Source organism: Periplaneta americana, chromosome 9, assembly GCF_040183065.1.
Source record: "Periplaneta americana isolate PAMFEO1 chromosome 9, P.americana_PAMFEO1_priV1, whole genome shotgun sequence".
In the NCBI taxonomy this organism is placed as follows: Eukaryota; Metazoa; Arthropoda; class Insecta; order Blattodea; family Blattidae; genus Periplaneta; species Periplaneta americana.
The window spans coordinates 114034692-114060308 of NC_091125.1; positions in this window are offsets into that span (position 1 = coordinate 114034692).

Genomic DNA, 25617 nt, shown 5'->3' on the forward strand with positions numbered 1-25617 from the left:
CTGTCCGTTGACAACTGTGATACCATGCTTTGTGCAAAGTTTGAGGCGTCAGAACTTCATAGTGTTTAAATTAAAAATATTTAAATTTATCATATTTTCATAAAATTAGCAACTCTAAACTGTTGTGGCTCCGAAACCCTTTCACCCAATGATCAAAATCATGGTTTATTTTGATGCTGAGAAATTAAAGTTTATATTGACATGTAAACAGTTTTTCTTACTTTTTATGGAAATGGAGAAATTTAGATTTTTCTTCATTAATACACCTTTGCCCACGAAAAAATATTTTTAAAATATATGGTTAGATTCTGCATTGAAAGTACAAATAAACACATATTTTTTACTGGTGCGCCGTTGATAAGAAAGTATTGAAAATATCAAATAAAGAAAATAAATACTACGCGCGTGAACTAACCAACTGACTGTGAGGCGGAAGCTAGCCGAGGCAAGCAAGGTCAGGAGACATAAACATGTGATGTTTCGTCTAGTAGCGCATAGCTGGGCTAGCTTCATCACAAGTTCCATAAACACAGGAGTAAAATGACGCCCAACGCTCGCTTATCTTCAGCTCTCGGCCAGTGCGTGTGGTACTGCGCCGTTCAAGTCTAGGCGTGTGAAAATAATTTATTTAATACCCTCGAAACTTATTGCCGAGCCACTAAGCAAACAATGCCGAATCCCTCTTAATAATGCAAGGTTTTTTCTCAATATTTTTTACATTTTTACAAATGGGCAAATAGCCTAAAAGTAAGTAAAATCAGATTATCTGTCTCTCTGTATACAATAAAAATAAGGATTATTTCTTATCATAACCTGCCAAATGTCAGCTTCAAAATGAGCTCCCGTTCAATGTTCTGCAGCAAATGGTTCCAGAGTCCTAGCGCTGAAAGAGGCTTGTTTTTATAAAATACGCTAAATTTGTCGTTCAATAGTACGAAAACCGTTTGACTTTCGATAGTATATTTTTGAAAATTCTCTCTCCTCAGCACCTTGTATAAATAGGGAAAAAATTAGAGTATTAAAACATGCGAGGTTTTTACTAATCGATTTCATATGGAATAGCCCATACAATGAAGTAGTGTAGACGTAATTGCAGAATAAGACAACATAAATTAAATATTTAAATTATAGAAATTGCGTTATAAAATTGTATATTTATTGTGTGAAATTACTAATTGTGTATAGATTAGTTTTAATTATTCTTGAACTGAGCCATATATTATTAAATCTTTGTAAATTACTGTCAGAAAGTCGGACTATAAAACACAATTAATTTTAATGGTAGGCCTGTAGGTGCCGTGTGAATATTTCATAAAGTTACATTTTCAAACATCTCACAAATCATACGCATTATTTCACTTTCTATAGTACAACATATTCAGTTATAACATAGTTACTAGTGCATCGTACAATAATCATATTTTCGTAAATTACTCAGTCCGGTAGGCCTACTGGTAATAAAAAAAAACATTATTTCAGAAGTTCTGTTCATTGCATTAATATAAATTTCACTTTGTAAGTAACTATAACGTCATTGTCATGAACTAATTAGTATCAAACATTCGTAATATTGCTAGACACGCCCTCAATGGAGCAACCAATCGCAGAAAGGAATCATTCCTTTTCTCAATTGCAAGTGTTACCTAGAGCGGTGGGAGGGGTGAAACAAGGGTTTAAGGGGAAATTCACTCACATGTCACAAGTGGGCGTCGCTGTTGTAGCAAAAGCATAACCTGAATCATGAATGAACAATTGAAGCTCCTTAACTAACGACTGCATCGTGTCTACCATCGATGCAACTTCCATAAGGGACAATGTTGAAATCCTTGTTACAGTTTGTATCGAGTGGTACGAACAAAAAGTTCCACGTCAAAAAATGTCACATAATTATGCTGTCCTTTTTCAAAGGTGCGTTAAAACTTTTCATAAATATCTGCTTTCTTATTTGTTGTTATCATATATATTTTTTTAATTTTAGTATTTAGTTTTTTTTCAGTTTTCTATTGATTCATTCACACAGAAACTACACATATGGAAATATTTGAGTTTTGACAGAGCCCCAGTGTCTTAATTTTGTAGTCGTTAGCAGTCAATTTATGTTACATGTATTAATTTTCCATTCTGAAAATACTAATATGCAAGTTTTTCTTATAACAATAAGATAAATATAAAATTATCAAATTAGAGGACTGTGATGTGCTGTCAGTATAAACTTGTGCTGTATCATTTCTCTATCAATGAGAATATAAAGTGGATTGTACCTATGTAAGTAGTCCGTTTTTCCATATGATTTAATTTCTTCACATTTTGAAGAATTATGTGATTGAAAATGGAAAATATTTCAAATGCACGTTAACAATTCTCTTACTTTCGGCTCTGGACTTATTTCGCTGGCATTATTACCTTCATCTCATTCAGACACTAGATAACCATAGTAGTTGAAAAAGCGCCGTAAAATAAACAATAAAAAATAAAATAATAATAACAATTATTACCAAAATTTACATACAATTTTTTATAACAAATATCAATACTATCTTTTGAAATTCAAAAAATCATCTCGCAAATTCTTAAAGATTCCCTGCAGATTATACAATTTCATTTACACCACTCAGAAGGTCTTAATTAAGGATATGCTAATTTTAAATAAAATCTTTTATTTATAAGTATAGGGGAGAGTCGGGTAGTATCGGACATCGGGTAATATCGGACAGTGAGTTTCTTTCATCTACCACCATATGGTAGTACCTGAATGAAATGGTTACGTTTCTCTATGCGACATCACAGAAACGTAACCATGTCAATCAGGTACTATCATCGTGTGGTAGATGAAAGAAACTCACTGTCCGATATTACCCGATGTCCGATACTACCCGACTCTCCCCTAATTTTGAGGATCCTCGTGGTCATCCTTAATTAAGGCCGGGCAATTTATTTCTCTCTCTCTCTCTAATAGGATGATGATAATAATAATAATAATAATAATAATAATAATAATAATAATAATAATTTCCTTACTATATTTAGGCTAAAGAATAATTCAATATAATTTTATAGAACTCATATCAAATGTTCATCACAGAGTGAATATCTCTGTCATTAAATAGCATACGCCTATAGACCAAATTCCTATACGGGTGACAGATGGTAGGACTCGGTTAAAAATTCTTGCAAAATATATTTTCCATATGAGCGCTTTTAGTGGCAAAAATGATAAATGATACCAATGAAGCAAATAGTGTTGGAACAGTATTTGGGAGGGGGAAAGATTTTTTTTTTTTCATAATATCAAAGGGGTGAGAAGAGTGATTGATTTACTAAGCGAGTTCTTGCTTGCAGACACACTGCATCCAATACCCGTCCTTAAAATTGTGCGGTATTGATTCGTAACCAACAGTTCATATAAATTTTGTTGTTTTCGGTTTTTTTTTTTTTTTCGTGGAGAGACTGGGATGCCTCCATGATTGCACGCCTTAGCCATGTTTGGAAGCTATAGTAGTGGGTTCGAAGCCAAGTAATTTAACTTTTTTTTAAGCATTCCAGTGAACGTTTATGAGACCGCTATCACTGAGATGTAACAAACAGACACAGATACCGCCTTTACAGCAACATAGAATTCAGAATTCATGGATCCAGATGGAGTTCTTCATAAAAATTCGTCTAATCGCGACGTAACGCAATATATTGTTATGGCCATTGCTGTTGCGGTGTTGAGAATCAGTTGCAATATTTGTGAAATGGAAACTTAAAAAAAAATAAAATAGAAAACTTATATTTGTTATTAATGGAGAAAAATTCTCACCGGCGCTGAGGATCGAACCCGGGACACCCAGTTTTACGCACTCTGTGCTCTAATCACTGAGATATGCCGAAGTTCAATCCACACGATCGGACCGAATCTTTCTCCTTTGGTTCTTTCACCGGAGAGCATTTTTTTCCATTAATAACAAATGGAAACCATACCAGATAATTCTGTAAAACCAAAAAAAAAAAAAAAAAAAAAAAAAAAAAAAGTAAATAAATAAGATAATAATAATACCTAATAATTAATTCCTTTCAGTTCGTCAGTAAAAAATCTTGGCATTCACATGGATAATAATCTCAACTGGGACATGCAAATTACAGAAACCTGCAGAAAAGTATATTCTATTATCCATGTGCTAAAAAGGATAAATGTTCATCTCCCCTCTTGCTTAAAAAAGTCCCTTGTGCAGACACTTGCATTTCCCTATTTCGACTATGCGGACATTTTACTGACTGACCTCTCCAGCGACAACAAAATGAAACTTCAACGTGCTCATAATTTGTGTGTACGTTTTGTAAGCAATGTTCGTAAATATGATCATATTACCCCATCCCTGGAAGCAATAGGTTGGCTTAAACTAGATAAGAAAAGAAATTTACATTCACTTCTCTTTCTCTTCGAAATCTTGAACTCTTCTATTCCTTCGTACCTGTCGTCTCGCTTCACTTACCTTTCTTCCCACCATAATCTGAACACACGCTCTCGTCATGAAACAATACTAACAATACCATCCCATCGCACCTCCTCATACTCATCTTCTTTCACAATAGCCCTGCCAAGACTCTGGAATTCGCTACCTGCTAGCATCAGGGATTGTCGAAATAAAATTGAATTCAAACGAAAACTTACTAGGCACTTGGTCAGTAATTGATTACTTGTAAATAGTTTCTTTAATCTATGACAAAATATTTCAATATTCAGTAATTTCATCACTATACAATTTTGTTATTCTAGATTTAATTTGTAATTCAGTAAATATAAAATATTCTTTGTTTCTCTATGATAAATTATCTAGCTTTAATTATTCAGGTAATCTTTTCGTACTTTGATTTTATTGTAATTGTAAATTTAATACTAACTGTAATATTATTTGTAATTGTAATTGGAAATTTAATACTAATTGTAATTTTATTTTTGATATTGTAGTTGGAATCTCCTGGTAGAGGGGCAGAGAAGGCTGACGGCCTTATCTCTACCAGGTTAAATAAATAAATACTACTAATACTACTAATAATAATAATGACAATAATATAATAATAATAATAATAATAATAATAATAATAATAATAATAATAATAATAATAATAATAATAATAATAATAATATTTACATAGGCTAAATTATATTTGTTATAGCAGAATGCAAAATCAACAGTTGATAGGTAAGATTTCTCATTAATATTTTATTTATCGATGCCGAGTAAGTATCTGAAGAAAGTATCGATAACAAAAGTAATTTACTGTATATCGAATCAGAGGTATCGATACTTGTATTTATTTGCATCAAATCGTATTTTCACACATGTTCACAGCATCTCCTACTTTTTTTTCTTAGCTTGTCCAACAATGGTTGCACCTCGAGCTTTTTACGAGCTTTATTTTACACTCTTACCTTAATTCTGGGCCAATATAATATTGAGGAAACTTGGGACGGAGAATAACATTTGTAATGAAGGAAGGGATAAATGTTCTGAAAGACATCATCACTGATGAAATTTGCTATATTGTCTTATATTGGATTTGTACTATTGATTGGTGTGGTGAAATTTTATTAAGGATATTTGGTAGAGTTTGCCAGCTGTTCCGTATGTTTTACCTTACCTCTATATAAATTGAGTTTTCTCCAGACCTGTAGCAGATAGACAAATAAAATTTTTACCAGTCATAAAACAGACCCTGCTCAGTTCATTGATACCCACAATAAGTAACTAGGACTATTTTCTTTCAGTTGACAAGAATTAAATACTGGACTGACAACTTATTTTCTTTTTCGTCTGGTACCATTATCTCAGAAACTATTTTCCAGAAATTAATGAAATGTTTTATACATATTGTTTATTAGAAGTTTCACATTGTAGGTGAGAGCTTTTTACAAAAATTCTTAATTATTGTTTCTTAAATTATTAACTTAATAAAATTGTGAGTATGACTTACTTAGGCCTACTTACAAATGGCTTTCAAGGAACCCGGAGGTTCATTGCCGCCCTCGCATAAGCCCGTCATCAGTTCCTATCCTGAGCAAGATTAATTCAGTCCCTACCATCATATCCCACCTCCTTCAAATCCATTTTAATATTGCCCTCCCATCCAAGTCTCAGCCTCCCCAAAGGTATTTTTCCCTCAGGTCTCCCAACTAACATTCTGTACGCATTTCTGGATGCACCCATATGTGCTACATGCCCTGCCTATCTTAGACGCCTGGATTTAATGTTCCTAATAATAATAATAATAATAATAATAATAATAATAATATTTTCACATACAAGCATCTAATTTTTGTCAACCCAAAGAAAATAATCTTACTTAGTTGTTGTGGGTATCAAGCAATTCAGCAGGGTCTGTTTTGTGATTGGTGAAAATTTTGTTTGTTTGTTTGCTATAGTTCTAGACAAAATTAAGTTTCTTTTGAGGTAAAGTTAAAGCACACGAAACAGCTGGCAAACTTTACTAAAAATAGGCGTCCTTAAATATTGGTCGCAGTTGGAGGCCGCTAAAACATTTTAATAACATACCTAGTGTTTTGTCATCTTTTTTTTTTAAACAGCATGAACTGAGTTGCCACCATGCCAAAAAATTCCACTTAGACTATGCCAGAATATTTATTTCCATAGTCTACCTTCATCAGATGATAGATAACATTAAGAAATATGGATCATATGAGAAAACAAAGAGGAAGGCAGAAAATAGGAAATATTGGAGAAACTGGGTTTGCAGTGAAAAACCTCCGCTTAGGCAGAACACTGAATGAAATGAAGTATACCTTCGAACGACGTATGCTGAGATGTGTAGAACACCCTGTACTTGATGGTGTTTGAAATGGAAATGAAGGTGATATAGAAGTCCAAGCCAGTATTTGTGTGGGTGACGTGGACCGAGTTGACACGGGACGCTGGAGTCCGGCGCACGTCAATCCGGCAGACACTGGACTGACCAGCCGGAGAGAGAGAAAAAAACACTCGATTAAACACGTTTTTGATTAAGTCACACTCCGCTATCACAGCATTCCAATTCGGAATTGGATTCTGTTGGAGCCTGCCCATCTTTGAAGAGTATTCACCCTGAAAGTTCAGGAAGACGAGGATTTCTAATCTGTCTCTTGTTCCATTACGTAGAGGAATATCGGTGCCGTCTGCGAATTGAATAAACATCACACCGTACAGTCGAATTCCAAAATCAATAGTGTTTAAATACACGTATACGTGTATATATGAGGGGTTCACAACCAGAGTGGACCAAGTCCATCTGGAATAGTTCTGAGATATTGAATCTTAAAGTTCCTGGCTCACGCTTAGCAACCTTCACCTTCCATAGGAAATGCTGCTTTCTTCATCCGAGATTGTATTAATCCATAAACTGATCAGATCACTGGTGGACTTGGTCCACTCTGGTTGTGAGCCTCCCATATATATATATATATATATATATATATATACACTCGCTCTTAACGTTCCCATTACTTATTTCACACGCCAAAAACGGTGGCTTTGGTTATGTAAACAGAACTACTCTAAATCGGATTGCCTCCTACTTGACGTTTTCTATAATTGTCGAGGCATATTGTATTAGCTTTATCGGGAGGAAAACGGCGCCAAATCCGTGGAGATAGAGCTGAGGTCGTGTAATCAGTGAAATTTCTATATTAATCTATTCAAGAAATGATTATTGTCCGTTTCCTCATCGTTTCAATTTGGTTTTAATTATGGTTTCAATACATTTTTCAATTAATGTGAATTAATTGTTAAGATACTGGCGACACTGTTGGCACTGCTTTATTGTATTACAACAGCATTCGTATAAGCTCTCGCTAATTTATAATACTCTTGCGGCATGCCTTTGATATGTTTGATTGAGTATCTTAGAGGTTCTGAATAATAGTGCGGTGTTAATGAAATTAAAAGCACCGGAACTCAGCAACACTTTATCACTTCATATATAGTTAATGATCAGATGTCATAGGTCACTTTTAGGCAGCGAGTCGAATGTGCAGCTGTGACCTGAATATCCTTCTCAAATACTTTGCGAAACAAAGGTACCAGTCATAAGTGTAGGGCCGGAAATTATTATTTTTTCGCTAGTAATGTGTCGAGGTAAATTAAATATGGTGTATTTTATTCAATATATTTTTTTCGGCTGATTGAAGTGAAACAAAGGTACCAGTCATAAGTGTAGGGCCGGAAATTATTATTTTTTCGCTAGTAATGTGTCGAAGTAAATTAAATATGGTGCATTTTATTCAATATATTTTTTTCGGCTGATTGAAGTGACTATCGTTCTTGGTTTTTGTCTATGTAATTATGATAAAAGGATAAACATTTCCTAAGACATGTGTCCGAAGTTTTTATATTAATATTAATGTGTATATAAAATGTATTTCATGATAATATTCTGCACCATGACCATAATTAATTCCCGTCATTATCGTCATCAACACCACCGTGTCCACAAAAATAACAGAATGTTCCGGTTTGTGAAAACGACCATTTCTTGTCCTGGCCTTCACTGAAAATCTTTTTGCTACCATAGCGTTGCACTATACGCACCATATCAGGCGATCTATAGGCCTATAGCATCGATGATTCAGCAATTGAGGGGTTTGCCGGAAGAAAGGCGGATAGACCTCTACGCCCTTCTTCGGGAAAACGGTTTAAAATGTAGTGAATAATTCGCTAATTATAGTAGCGAAATTTTGTTTTGATTGTACTGTACATACCTGCAAGACAGGGCTGCGTGCGTGCGTGCATGCATGCGCGATTTAGTCAGTCAGTCTACAAGTAGAGCTAGTGTTGCACGTTACCGCATACTGTACTGTGTTTGTTTTCTCTTGGTAGAGACTAAGCAAATATATATAGTTCAATTTAGTCAGTCCAGTTTTTTCCTTTGACTGCTTTTTATGTTCATTATTGTCCTTGCTTTAAGAGTAAACAAACTTATGAAACTCATAGATTCAGATGGAAATATTTTATGTTCTATAAAGAGATTTGTTACAATATTCAGATTTTTGGGTTTATTGTTATCAGGATTATACAAAGAGTAAATTTTATTTATTTATGTTCACACAAAATGGAGATATTCTTTTTCTGTTATATTCAGAGATTTTGCTTTGCGTACTTAATGTCTACTCAGTATATCTGAAATAATGTAAATTACTTTAGAACTAGATAATAAATGTCATAAAATGTATCTTTGTTTCAATTCCGTGTGAAATTTAAATTTGAAATCTACATTAAATCCCCTAAGCAAATCATTATATGGATAAAGGGCGTATAGACCGAAGTTTTATATGGTACAAATATAAAGAAATTTAATAATATGAACTGCCTAAATGCTACAAAACATTTATAATCTCTAAGATTTTTAATTTAATGTATAATTTTGTTCAATATCTGTATAACATTTTATTCAGGTGCGTTTTAAAATCTTAGATTGCCTGTATCTCAATTCACCATATTGACGTATACGCCCTTTTTCCGGCAAACTCCTCAATTGCGGAATTCCGGTAGGTTATATGGGAGTATCCTGCGAAAATCTACCACCAAGTACCGTCTTTGTCTACACAAATTCCATTTGGACCCACTTCATCGGTATTGGAACCCGAATGAAAACCTAAGCTTTGACCGTTAGGTTAATGGTGCTCCATGTTAAATTGAAATAACCGTTCTGAACTTAACGTGAACTTCCGTTCATCAAGTTACATGTACGGATGTGAAGAAATTATCATATCTCTCCTGTATACATAGAGCTGGACTACGATTTTATGAGACGAAGTCCAACGGTGTAGAAACTAGGACAGAGATGCAGGCAGAGATCTGTTCCCCAATCAATAGTGCTCGGACTCTTGCCACAAAGTGCCTTAAAGTTTTCAAACGTGATCCTGCACCAGATAATCGGTATTCAGCATGATAGATTACACGTACAGTAGGCTATTTTAAAGTGTTAAGTTTTCTTTTTTATTGGTTAAGTGAAAATTTTGGAAAATTTTCTTTTTGTTTCATCTGGTATAGGATATTTTGGAATCACTCGCAGTTTCATTTTTCATAAATTGCTTGAAAATGGAAATGTCAAATATATCATCAGTGTCAATATTTATTACTTCTATAATTATAGTACTTTATAACAATTTAGATTAGTAACACCATCATACTAAGGCAGGGCTGGTCATATTAGGAAGTTTAAATGTAGAAAACAAAGAACGGACGTGGCAAAATTTTCCTTTGTTAACCGCAAAATAGTAATCCCCATTGGTTGATAGGCTTTCCTCTCTACTCACACTCTTTACCATCAGTGGAGGGGAAGATGCTACTGTCTATCTTACTAACGTTCGACTAATTGACTTTGGACATAGTGAAAATTCTTATTATTGAAAATGTTTACCGGTAATATATATATTTTGAAAATCTATAGTAAGCGTTTGTATTTCATTTTATTGTTGTTTATATCAACTGGAACATTAAAAACCTACTGACAGCAGAAGATATATATTTTCTTCACCGCTAGTTGCTACTCTAAGCATACACAAAAGGACAATCTGCACTGTGTCACCCCCCCCCCGACTTCATAATACAAACTAATATCCCTTAATTTAATTAATTATTAGTTGAAAATATTGTAAGAACGACACTAAAATATACTGAAATATGTAATTGTCAAACATCTGTTTCAATGTATTTTATATCCACTTATGTACTTTAGTTAATATTTTATTTTCTTGTTTGTACAATTTGAGGGGTGCAGGTATAAGAGGTAACAGCTACCGGTCTGTTACTGACGGACACAGGGCAAGTAGAAGGGGAAAGAAATGCCTTCGCATCCTCTCAACTTGTATGAAATGTCGTTTAGATTGGAACAGCTTACCTGCAGCAATCTTTCAGGGTGGTCCTCTCAAAATCAATATATTTAAGGAAAGGTTGAGAAGATTAGACTGAAAATGTAATATATTAGAGATGTGGATTTATGAATACTGTAATTGTTGTACCTACGATTTTAATTCAATTATATTTTAAACTCGAGCAGTAGTGGTTGGGACCTATCTGAAAATACACAGTCAGTGACTTGAAGGGTGCATATTTCATTCTCAGGATTTCGTATATTGATATATATTTTACAAAATGGCGGAAGGAGTTTTGTGTGCTATATAAGGGGGCTTTACAGATTTTATGCACATAGCGGAACTTACCTCTGCTGGGATTCAGTGTGGTTTGTTTAATTTACTGGAAATCGTATCAAATCAAAGACGCAACATGATCAGTTATCGGTCTTCTAGGTCTGACAGCTGGAAGTTGTCGTAGTTCATAGATCCAATTACCAGAACTGATCTCTGTTGGATATACCTGCATCAATCCATCATGTGTTCATCCCAGTGGCCGTGCGTGTCATCGTACCTTGTCTGGTCGATGTCTGCCAGCGTTCTTAGTGACTGGTCTATGCGTAGGCGTCTGCCGTCCGTTATTTGGATCACTGCCCATAACGTTTCAGTGGAAACTGTAGTTTGTTGCTTGTAAGGACAGGATTTTTAGGCTAGCATCCAAATGAAACACAGACGCATTCTTAAGAGATGGTTACTGGTTTGATCTGTACATGTAGACTGGTTGAGTGTTTGTGTGTCTTAAGTGGGAGTGAAAGCGAGAGACAGAGAGGTCTCTTTCAACAACTTTTGTATGTCCCAACATTTTAATTTAACCTTAAAGGATTTCAAAACTTAATAAATCTGGCTATAACGAATTGTTTTGTGATTCTGTTCTCTCGTATTAAAGGGACACTCCACTGAAAATTATGAAAATTTTCCAAAAAATTGTTAATGGCTATTTCATTTCTTCAGAATGTACGAGTATATTTAGCCATCGGCGCAGCTCTTTTGGCTAAGGCGCGTGCCTCCAGATCCGAAGTTGCGCTTGGGCGCTGGTTCGATTCTCACTTGGGTTGATTATCTGGTTGGGCTTTTTCCGAGGTTTTCCCCAACCTTAAGGCAAATGTCAGGTAATCTATGGCGAATCCTCGCCAAATATCATCTCATTGTCACCAATCTCATCGACGCTAAATAATCTCGTAGTTGATACAGCGTCGTTAAATAACCAATTAAAAAAGAAAAGAATGTAGGGTATATTTTCATACCAAAAATGGATTTAGTTCAATTCTGATTACAAATATGTTTTATTTTTTTAAATTAAAACTGTAAGCGAGCGTGTCATTTAAAGAGCTGTCAAAATTATTTTTTCATTAAAGAATTTTTTTTTACAAATACCTGATTACAAATCTAGTAACTTTTTGTTCTAAAGTTGGCTCCCTTAAGTTACTAGACGAATGTATCGGAGGAGAATTTTAATTCACACAAATATTCATTTTACATTCAAATCCATTTTTCCGTAAGTTTATTTTTCTTGATTCAACACTAACTCTTTATGCCAAATATTAATTAATGTGGATGAAATTTTTACAGCAAATATTTATGACGTACCTGCATGTTTCTGTGCATTTATTTTGTGAGAAATGCTGTTAGTTTATTTTATTAATATTTTTTTCATGAATTATAAGAAAAATAAAATTTTTGAAGTTAAAAAAATTCGAAGTAAATAAATGAGATATTTAACAAAATGAATGCACAGAAATGCTTCTCTATGTCTTATGAATGTAACAAAAAAGAAGAAGCTTAAAAATTGAGATCTTCTCTAAAAAACTTGGGTTTGAAAATATTTCCAAAAATAATGAGAAAAAAAATAAAAAATCAAAAGCCAAAAATATTTGTGAATTCAAAATTTGGGTTTTTTTAGTCCTTTACATAGTAAACATGCTCTCAAAATTTTGTTAAATGATTAGAAAAAACGTTATCATTTTTAATGGAGTGTTCCCTTAAACAGTAACCTATAACGTATTAATTTAAATAAACAGGAAATTCCCTATTTGTTTATATTTTAGTTGGTTATTTAACAGTACTGTAACAACTACTTGGTTATTTAGAGTCGACGAAATTGATGATAGACGTATGACTTATGAAGTGTTATCATGGTACATGCACCCTCAGAAAAATAGAACAAGGATGAGGAAGAAAAAATGGTAGGTAGAATATATGAAAAGTATAACAGGGATATTGTAGTTCCGAGTGGAGAAAGCTGAGATGTTGTTTGATATTTGATCGGTCGCTGGAGAGATACGGTGTAAAGTTTGTAAAGTGTCTTGGAGATGGAGATTGCAGTGCGTTCAAAATTGTAGTTTAGAATGAACCATATGGCTCTGAATACAAAATTGAAACTTAGAATGTGCTGAGCACGCAACAAAATGTAAAGCAGGCTACTCAAGTTGAAAAGAGATGCGAAAGCGGAGAAAGTTGAAAATGGAAAAGTTTTAGGATGAGTTCATAGGCTCACTGACAAAAAGATCAGTAATTCACAGATTTAATTCTTTAAGGCCATTGGGGATAATATTGGAGATCTAAGAACATACAACAAACAGAACCGTTTATTTATACAGACTTTAATAAGATAACTGTCTGCAGAATGCATTAGGTGGCAGGTCATGGTGTAAATACAAGGAAACCTAAGTTAATGGCTTGTCATTTACACATAAAAACATTCTTTCCATTTATGTATAAAACATTGTGCTAGAAATTATATTAATTTATTGAAGCCAACATAACAGTTTCTTACGTATTCAGACCTGGAAGTCGGCCTAGGTGGCACAGTCGGCAAAGTGCTGGCCTTCTGTGCCCGAGGTTGCAGGTTCGATCTCGACCCAGGTCGATGGCATTTAAATGTACTTAAATACGACAAACTTATGTCAGTAGATTTACTGGCATGTAAAAGAACTCCTGCGGGACAAAATTTCGGCACACCGGCGACGCTGATATAATCTCGATAGATGTGAGCGTCGTTAAATAAAACATAATTTACAATTTACAGATCTGAAAGGTATGGCTTGACACTTAAGATTCATATTTAGAAGTCTTACCCATATATATATATTTTTTAATTTTAGCACACAGAACATTAAAAAAAATAAGCTAACTACAACGAGGAATAAATCAGTTCTGTTAACAATGTATGCTGCTACAATAGAAAGTTATCATTAGTGTAACGAATATTTACAACTGTTCTAATTTGTATTGCAGCCATGATAGATTAATGATTTTTTTTAATTGCTGGATTTAAGTTACTGCAGGACCTGTGGCATAATACCTCATGTGACTAGTATTTTAGATATAAATAAATATTGTACTTATACTTATTGTTAAAAGAGTTGTGAACTTTCTTACTACATGGGTTGGATAAAAAGTAATGGCAACAGTTCGATATTTCTGACATGGCTTTATTCACAGGGGTACAACATTTACGTACCTTCTATACAGTCGCCCCCCTTATTTATTATCTTTTGCCAAATATTTGGAAGGCGTCGTACACCATCAGCGCAACCATCTTTGTTGATGTTCCGTATTGACCGCCCTATAGCACGGATAAGTTCATCTCTGGTATTGTACCGGGTCCCTCGCAGTGGTTCTTTCACTTTGGTGAAAAGATCGTAATCGCATGGATTATATCGGGTGAGTACGGTGGATGTTCCAATAGTCCGCGTTTTCCGTCTGCCTTGGAGGTACAGCGTGGTGCAGTATTACCCCATCAATGCACAATGAACATCACTTTCACATCCCTGCCTTCCCGGAACGCTTTAACCCATCGTGCCACTGTGCGATATGGCAACGCTGCATCGGCACATGCTTCATGCAGTCCCTGAAAACATTCTTGTGCACTACGACCTCGTGTCACTTCAATTTTGATCCAGGAACGTTGCTCTAGTTTTGTAAACGTGGTCTTAGGGCGCTCGCACTATCCCTATCAAAGTCAACGTTCTACACACTGCAGTAGATTGACAGAGTACTGTCGCCGCTGGCTACACTAACTCATCTAACAGTCCTTGTTCATGTCCATACAGCTGGCAACTCTCGAACGCACCATCGTCACGTGACAGCAGTGTTGCCATTACTTTTTATCCAACCTATGTAATACTCGCTTATTAGTTTGATAGACAGTTAAGATTACGTTCTTAGAAGTTCAAGCTGTATTCTGATAAATAAAAGTTTAATTGAAAAAAAGAATCATATTAGTAGAAATTTACTGGAAGAATTGAAATAGAGATACCGGTGTAGCTCGGTCGGCTAAGGCGCTTTCCTGCCGATCCAGAGTTGCACTCGAGCGCAGGTTCGATTCCCGCTTGGACTGATTACCTGCTTATGTTTTTTTCGAGGTTTCCCCAACCGTAAGGCAAATGTCAGGTAATCTATGGCGAATCCTCGGCCTCATCTCGCCAAATACTATCTCGCTATCACCAATTTTATCGACGCTAAATAACCTCGCAGTTGATACAGCGTCGTTAAATAACAAAGTAAAAAAAAAAGAATTGAAATACGGTGTATTGCGTCTTTCTCCCGCAAATAACATCTTACTTGATGGGTTAGTCCATCTTCCGGCTTTTCCACTTCAATAATTTTCTAAATTCATTCCGAAGAACGGCGACCCATAGTGTGGGGCAAATGGTCCCACCAGGATAGCCTGTTGCACCTCCCGTTTAAAACGAATAGTTGAATCTAATTTGAAAGGAAATAAGTATAGACGAAGAAAACTTATTATATAACAATATTAAGAAATTTACTTGTAATTTAACTGTGTTTGTTTGTTTGTTTGTTGTTGTTAATACTTTATTGCCTGAACGAAGACACATATTGATTTGTTTTAATATAAAAACTCTCTAGCACCCCCAGAAAGAATATGCTACATCCATAATTTTGACAGTTGTGTTTTTAAGTGACCGATGCGTATTAGAACCATTGTAACGTCTTTGTGCATTGAGATCCTCTGAATTTCATATAGCAATGCTTGTTATTTCACGACATCAGTAGGCTATATTCTGTATTTTTTTAGTTTTGCCCCTACGATAATGTCTGACTTTCTGCAGTCTTTCTTACTGCCTTGTCTACCATTACTTGTTTCTTAATAAAACACGGCTGTGCTGTTTACAGGAAGTAGAGAAAGCTCGTATCTCTAATACTGGGGTGAGGATGTATTGATTAATATAAACGCTTACGCCATTGCTGATAGATTACTTCTCTAATTTAATTATACCTGTTAGTCTAATCAGTGGGGGCAGGAGACTGAAATCCAGAGATGACTTGATGGATGGTTTCACTCGCTAACGTGGCATGGTAGATACGAACCATCAGATCCTCCATAAAGTATGTTCCCTTTACTACTATGCTACTGCTACTTCTACTGCTACTGCTGCTATCTACCACTAATCACCACGACCACCACTACTACATACGTATCTAATCTACATACATAAGTGTTCTGCCCATGAGCAAACTCAGCATTCTCCAATCTTTCCTATTTTCTGCCTTTCCCTTAGTCTCCGCATATGATCCACATATCTTAATGTCGTCTATGATCTGATATTTTCTTCTGCCCCGAATTCTTCTCCCATTCCTTCCAGTGCAGTTCAGTAGGCAGTTTATTCTCAGCCAGTGACCCAACAAATTCCTTTTTCTCTTTCTGATCAGTTTCAGCATCATTCTTTCTTCACCCACTCTTTCCAACACAACTTCATTTCTTATTCTGTCTGTCCATTTCACATGCTCCATTCTTCCCCATATCCACATTTCAAATGCTTCTATTCGTTTCTCTTCATTTCGTATTAATGTCCATGTTTCTCTCCCCATACAATACCACACTCCACACAAAGCACGCTTGGTTCTTTTTCCCGGTATGGCATAGTTGCGCCCCGCGGTCAATTGGGAGGCCTAGCATGGCATAATTGCGCCCCAAGAAATCAGGTAGCAGAATAGACATGGCATAGTTGCGCCCCGATGGGCATAGTACACACGAAAGTGATTATCATAATATAAACAAATTACTTACAAATATTACAGTGATAGCTGCATTGAATTCAGGTAGGACTAGCATATGATCAATTGTATTATTTAAAATAACACTTTTTTATCGATCACACACAATAAATGAACTGCATTTTTGTTTGTATATCGATATCTTAACCCTACGGTACAGGTTTTCGAAAAATTGAAACTTAGAACCATTGTGAATTATTTACCCTTTACCCTTTTCACTAAACTTAACATTCATTTTAAATTAACCTCACTATGCGCCACAGACGCGAAATAATTATTTGTGGTAAAGAAGTAATAAAATTATTTTTAAAATATTGAACATTACCTACAGTAATTTTTCTTTTCCAATTGACCAATTTAAGAATATTCTATGTCAACTCCAAAATGTAACATAATTTTTGTGATCCGCAGAGATTCGAACCGACATCCTCGCGAGTTCAGAAATCTCGCGCATCTGAAACTATCGTCAAATGATAGAATAAGGGTAATATCATGTTATTGTAACATAAAACATTACTACTCATGCTTATAGAAGCGACAAATATTTTTGGCCAGCTAGATTGGCGAAATTTCACACTGTGAGACGGTGTGAAGATCATTAATAAAATGTCAAAGACTGCTAAGCCCCCATATTCCAACGGCTCACTCATTTGAATATGTCAGTTAATAAAGTACTGCCAACTTCATGGTGTTCATTTCAACGGTAGGCTATTGATAATCACTGCATGAACAGTAGAAAAACAGTTAATAAAGTACTGCCAACTTCATGGTGTCCATTTTAACGGTATCAATAATTAATATTCAATCGCATAAGAAATCAATAAGGTTGGTTGATTATGAGGCTCGAGTTTCTACCTATTTCATCGGGGCGCAACTATGCCCTGCCCCTTTTCTCTACCTGATGGGAACGGGGCGCAACTATGCCCACAAAACAGGGACCCTCTTTTATCTGCTGCATTTTATCTGACCGTGGGGCGCAACTATGCCCTGCCCCTTTTCTCTACCTGATGGGAACGGGGCGCAACTATGCCCACAAAACAGGGACCCTCTTTTATCTGCTGCATTTTATCTGACCGTGGGGCGCAACTATGCCCTGCCCCTTTTCTCTACCTGATGGGAACGGGGCGCAACTATGCCCACAAAACAGGGACCCTCTTTTATCTGCTGCATTTTATCTGACCGTGGGGCGCAACTATGCCCTGCCCCTTTTCTCTACCTGATGGGAACGGGGCGCAACTATGCCCACAAAACAGGGACCCTCTTTTATCTGCTGCATTTTATCTGACCGTGGGGCGCAACTATGCCCTGCCCCTTTTCTCTACCTGATGGGAACGGGGCGCAACTATGCCCACAAAACAGGGACCCTCTTTTATCTGCTGCATTTTATCTGACCGTGGGGCGCAACTATGCCCTGCCCCTTTTCTCTACCTGATGGGAACGGGGCGCAACTATGCCCACAAAACAGGGACCCTCTTTTATCTGCTGCATTTTATCTGACCGTGGGGCGCAACTATGCCCTGCCCCTTTTCTCTACCTGATGGGAACGGGGCGCAACTATGCCCACAAAACAGGGACCCTCTTTTATCTGCTGCATTTTATCTGACCGTGGGGCGCAACTATGCCCTGCCCCTTTTCTCTACCTGATGGGAACGGGGCGCAACTATGCCCACAAAACAGGGACCCTCTTTTATCTGCTGCATTTTATCTGACCGTGGGGCGCAACTATGCCCTGCCCCTTTTCTCTACCTGATGGGAACGGGGCGCAACTATGCCCACAAAACAGGGACCCTCTTTTATCTGCTGCATTTTATCTGACCGTGGGGCGCAACTATGCCCTGCCCCTTTTCTCTACCTGATGGGAACGGGGCGCAACTATGCCCACAAAACAGGGACCCTCTTTTATCTGCTGCATTTTATCTGACCGTGGGGCGCAACTATGCCCTGCCCCTTTTCTCTATCTGATGGGAACGGGGCGCAACTATGCCCACAAAACAGGGACCCTCTTTTATCTGCTGCATTTTATCTGACCGTGGGGCGCAACTATGCCCTGCCCCTTTTCTCTACCTGATGGGAACGGGGCGCAACTATGCCCACAAAACAGGGACCCTCTTTTATCTGCTGCATTTTATCTGACCGTGGGGCGCAACTATGCCCTGCCCCTTTTCTCTACCTGATGGGAACGGGGCGCAACTATGCCCACAAAACAGGGACCCTCTTTTATCTGCTGCATTTTATCTGACCGTGGGGCGCAACTATGCCCTGCCCCTTTTCTCTACCTGATGGGAACGGGGCGCAACTATGCCCACAAAACAGGGACCCTCTTTTATCTGCTGCATTTTATCTGACCGTGGGGCGCAACTATGCCCTGCCCCTTTTCTCTACCTGATGGGAACGGGGCGCAACTATGCCCACAAAACAGGGACCCTCTTTTATCTGCTGCATTTTATCTGACCGTGGGGCGCAACTATGCCCTGCCCCTTTTCTCTACCTGATGGGAACGGGGCGCAACTATGCCCACAAAACAGGGACCCTCTTTTATCTGCTGCATTTTATCTGACCGTGGGGCGCAACTATGCCCTGCCCCTTTTCTCTACCTGATGGGAACGGGGCGCAACTATGCCCACAAAACAGGGACCCTCTTTTATCTGCTGCATTTTATCTGACCGTGGGGCGCAACTATGCCCTGCCCCTTTTCTCTACCTGATGGGAACGGGGCGCAACTATGCCCACAAAACAGGGACCCTCTTTTATCTGCTGCATTTTATCTGACCGTGGGGCGCAACTATGCCCTGCCCCTTTTCTCTACCTGATGGGAACGGGGCGCAACTATGCCCACAAAACAGGGACCCTCTTTTATCTGCTGCATTTTATCTGACCGTGGGGCGCAACTATGCCCTGCCCCTTTTCTCTATCTGATGGGAACGGGGCGCAACTATGCCCACAAAACAGGGACCCTCTTTTATCTGCTGCATTTTATCTGACCGTGGGGCGCAACTATGCCCTGCCCCTTTTCTCTACCTGATGGGAACGGGGCGCAACTATGCCCACAAAACAGGGACCCTCTTTTATCTGCTGCATTTTATCTGACCGTGGGGCGCAACTATGCCCTGCCCCTTTTCTCTACCTGATGGGAACGGGGCGCAACTATGCCCACAAAACAGGGACCCTCTTTTATCTGCTGCATTTTATCTGACCGTGGGGCGCAACTATGCCCTGCCCCTTTTCTCTACCTGATGGGAACGGGGCGCAACTATGCCCACAAAACAGGGACCCTCTTTTATCTGCTGCATTTTATCTGACCGTGGGGCGCAACTATGCCCTGCCCCTTTTCTCTACCTGATGGGAACGGGGCGCAACTATGCCCACAAAACAGGGACCCTCTTTTATCTGCTGCATTTTATCTGACCGTGGGGCGCAACTATGCCCTGCCCCTTTTCTCTACCTGATGGGAACGGGGCGCAACTATGCCCACAAAACAGGGACCCTTTTTTATTTGCTGCATTTTATCTGACTGTGGGGCGCAACTATGCCCTGCCCCTTTTTCTAGAGGTCGGCAGAAGATGCTCCTTTTTCTATTAAAAACTTCCTGTGCCATTGCTATCCTCCTTTTGACTTCCTGGCTGCAGCTCATGTTACTGATTATAGTACATTCCAAGTATTTGAAGCTGTTCACTAGCTCTATTGCTTCATTTAGAATTCGCAAGTTTACCTTCTTTATTTTTCTTGCGACGACCATGGTCTTCGTCTTGTATGCATTTATCTTCAACCCATACTCGTCACAGCTGTCATTTAGCTCCAGTAACATATCCCTTAATATCGCCACCTCTTCTGCTAACAACGACATATCATCAGCAAATCGTATGTACTTTATTCTACTACCACTATTACTACTATTGTTGTAAAAATATATATATTTCAGGAAAAAAAAAAGGTAATTTATTTGCGATTCAACGTTTTACAAGCACCGAACTTGCCAGAAATTTTGCTTCAGAGTGCTGCTTTTGTTGGCTAACCCAACGAAAACTGAAGAGTTTTACAGGTAAAGAACTTTTGCCCGAAGGTCTCTGTCGTAGGTGGGTCGTTGGTAAGACAACCAGGTAACAGGAAACTCGAGGTCGTAGCAGCAAAGGTGTACTAGAAGCTTTTTTATTAGAGAGATGCTGAGATGTTTGTGAATCGGAAGTGAGCACTGATGAAAGACTCTCTCTCTCTTTCTCACTCACTCACTCACTCACTCACTCACTCACTCACTCACTCACTCACTCACTCATGTACACACCTTCGTGCTCTTGAACGAACTCGTGGAATTTCGGGAGCCATTACAAAGGCTAGGCGTGTAGCCTAACCATCTCTCTTCACCCTCTGATCTCGCCACTTTCACGAGTCTTGTTTTCTTTTGAAGCTTAGGTCCATACTTCACCCCGCATTCAATAGACTCCATTCTGAAACGCACCCTCTCCTCACTCCCCTTTACTCTTTTTTAGACAGACAACTAGAAAATTCCTTTAGTACTCGGCCCAACCGCATGAAATCAAGGATAATGTATGTAGGAGATGAATGAGATACCAAATGACGAAATTAGGTTCTTTTCTGCGAGAAAATGAATCGAGGACACTAAAGCAGAAGAGATGCATTGTACAGACTTCTTGAAATATTTATCCCTCTCTTTTCATTCGAGACGAGTGAAATAATTTATGAATGACGGTCGAGTGGCTTGTAGTAAACATTTCAAGAGTCTCCAGTGTAAAACTCTTGATGAAGTGAAACCTGTTAACGTGGGGAATGTCAAAAGTTATTAAATATACAGAAATTAATTTAGAAAAAAACTTAAAAAATCATTGCACAAATTACTATTTTAGGCCTACTGTTCGCATAGTCCCATAACTTTGTAATAATGTAGTACGAAAGTTCGAGATCCATTCTTGCCTTGTGTTATCCATATTAAAATTGTAATTTTAACTTTTTTATGCAGCTTTTGAGTGATTTTTTTTCGGGAACGGTGAATTGCCACAAAATTGCGGTTGGGTCAGTACGAGATATGTGAATTGCCACAAATAGTGACATGTGCTGTTTCTGCAATCCCTGATTCATTTGCAGGTTTGTTTCGTGTATTTGCATAGGAAAGTGTCATGGAGCTCATTTCTTGAATCAGATGAATATATTATAGATTATTATTATTATTATTATTATTATTATTATTATTATTATTATTATTACTGTCCACACCTGTGGAGTAAAGGTCAGCGCGTCTGGCCGCGAAACCAGGTGGCCCGGGTTCGAAGTTATCTGGTTCAGGTTTTTTCCGGGGTTTTCCCTCAACCCAATACGAGTAAATGCTGGGTAACTTTCGGTGCTGGACCCCGGAATCATTTCACCGGCATTAACACTTTCATTTCATTCAGACGCTAAATAACCTAGATGTTGATGCAGCGTCGTAAAATAACCCAATAAAATACAATAAAAAATATATATATTATTACTATTATTATGGTAACTGTATACTAGGCCTACAACATTGCCTTCTAATTCTCACTTCTCATAAGGAAAAGTACTAGGCCTACTACGTAGATCTGTGTTGTGTATGTCTGTATGTTCTATTTTAGGTAGGTACTGAGTTTAGTCTTGGTAATTTTGTGTTGTACAGATCGAAAGTAATAACTGTGCAGATTTGACAACTTATTCCTAGGACACAGTACAACAAAATCAATATTTTTCTGAGAAAAATATAATTATCCACTAAATATTAACATTATTTTACTCGATAAGTACTATACGTACGATTCTGATTTTTACTCTTATCACTAGAGAAATTGACAAGAAATGATTTAGTCCTTTGTAGTTTTTCAATAAAGTGGACCGTTCGTTATATTGTAATTAAATAAAAAGATTAACACGTACCGGTATCGTTATTTCCTGCTATTAAGAAGTCTGACAACCCTGCTGGAGTTACTAAGGGACGGAACTCTGCTGTTCAAACCCGGGTGCGTGTGTGCTTTGATGCGTGAGCTAGTGACGCGCTGTTGCCAAACTACGCAGAATTTCAGCCTAATTTTCTAATTAACCATGCACTTTATTACGAAACACATAATAGGTATTTTTTATTTATTTTAATGCATTCTATTGGCCACTTCATTCTGCACAGTTACAGTATATTACTTCCATTCTATATAAAACTAAATTATATGCACATGGTAGGACTCGAGTAAAATAGGGTCAGCACGACACCAGACTTTCATCTGCTTGTGCACTGTAGGTATTCTGCTTCATAAACTTTATACACGAATGGCTGTGTTTGAATTAATATGTTTTTTCTCTCTTTTTCAGGTAAGTAGCCTGCTTACAATCGAACGCAATGGATTATGGTTGGGATGTTTGTCCAAAGATCATTAAGCAGTAAGTATTACGGACTCTATTGGTTATAATTGACGTTGCATTCTTGTTTGTCAGGTTGAGTTATCTTTCCAGTTTTTACCCCGGGCATACTGAATCTTCTTTCTATGTTTCACTTCCACAGATGCATGCTGCAACACTAGGATTTGTGCCAAGCTCTCCTCAAATGGATCCTTTGTATGTCATTCCTCTGGAAACATTTACTAACTATTGATATTTTTTTTCCGTGATCCATTGTCGATCCGTTGTGACTAATTTTAATAAGGTAGTTAGGGGAGAGTCGGGTAGTATCGGATATCGGGTAATATCGGACAGTGAGTTTCTTTCATCTACCACACGATGATAATACCTGATTGACATGGTTACGTTTCTGTGATGTCTCATAGAGAAACGTAACCATGTCATTCAGATACTACCATGTGGTGGTAGATGAAAGAAACGCACTGTCCGATATTACCCGATGTCCGATACTACCCGACTCTCCCCTACTGTTGCAGTAGATCAGGGATATTTATTTATTTATTTATTTATTTAAATTTAAATAAATATTTATTTATTTATTTATTTATTTATTTATTTATTTATTTATTTATTTAAATTTAAATAACTTCGGCTATACAGAATACAGAATATAATTACAACTATAGAAATAGAAATAAAATAATACAATCAATATACAAAGGAGATACAGTAATATTAACAAAATAGATTAAACCCATACGGTTTAGTGTGCACAAGTAACCTACGTCAGGTATCACGCTTTGTATCTTCCCGCCTTCAAGTGAGAACGGAAAAAAAGAGGGACATGGTGCGCATTGCAATCGTTCAAGATAAAATGAACGTAAATAGTTTCAGTCGTGAATGGAATGCTATTTTTTTTATCGAGTTCAATGTATGAAATAAAAAAATACATTGCTTGTAAGGAACACAGAATTAAACGACATCATGAGGAATTATTAATATTTTCAAATCCTAAAAAGTGCGGAAGAGTCAAGAATACAAATTATACAACACTCTAGCCCTTCCTATGCTATTAAATTACATCATTTATGCCTGACTAATCTCATTATTTTTATAAGAGCAACAAAAATCTTTCGGTCCATTCTGGCTTATAAACTGGATACAATTAATACTGTCCCTTTCTTTAGTCGTATACTGAGAGAGAAACTCCTTATTTCACCCTCACTCCTACCGTGCACGTGCGGCTGACTCGTCTGTCTTGTGTATTCCGATTTTCAGTGGTGTTAATGCTAGAACAATAGCTACACAATTTATTAGAACTGGTTTGCGATGTGTGCCAACATATCAGAGGTGCAGCGGCCCGTCATTGCTCATAGGAATAGTATCTGTGTGTCTGTTGAATACAACTTACAAACATATTTAGTGGGGGGGATGAAGAACTGCTGTAAGAAACATAAAAAATCGACGGAATTAATGGTATAGATTGTCTGACCATCTCTCCTCTCTCTCTCTCTGGTCAAGCATCATATTATCTGAAACTAACTGAATCGTTTATTTCTAAAATCCCACAAGTGACAAAAACAAAACTTATGGGAAACCAATAAAACTGTTTAGTTTCATTAATTTTATTTTAATTATCAAATTCTATTTAACAAGTGATATTAGTTGCTAAATATGAGGTTTATTCACCATTAGTTGAGTTTTATATACATATAAAGTCCAAAAAAGAATTAAATTAATTAGGATGTTATGGGGCATTTCCAACAAAAAAAAAAACTGAAACTAAACAAAGCATTGCCTTTTTCCAAGTATTAGAGTGAATGAAAGTAAGTATGAACAAACTTCATGATCTATGAAAAAAACTACATATAAAATAAAAAAAAAAAGTAAAGTTTTTTTCTAATATCAGAACTTTTTTTTTTTTTTTTTTTTCTTTTTTTTTTTTTTTTTTTTTTTTTGGTCTTCGCTTCCACTGTCATTACTATCTTTGTTGGTGGTAGGCCATGTGTACAGTTCTGTGTAGAATCCTTTTACTTAATCCGGTATGTACTGTAAAATCTTCTTAAGGTCCTCCATTGTTTTAACATTGATTGGTAGCCTCGAGCTGTTATAAACTACGTAGGTCTGTTGGCAAACCGTAAATTTTCACCACAAACATTTTTTTCAGGAATTCGAATGGTGAATACTTCTGCCGGTACAATGCTGTTAATGAACTCTTTACAAAGAACTTTACCTTTTTATTCATCGCTGTGAAAAAACTCATTCACCTCTACTAGTATATTTTAAAAACACCATATGTGATGATATTTGTGTGGTTTTTACAATAAATGCAAATTCCTTGTCCAATTTTTTACATGTTA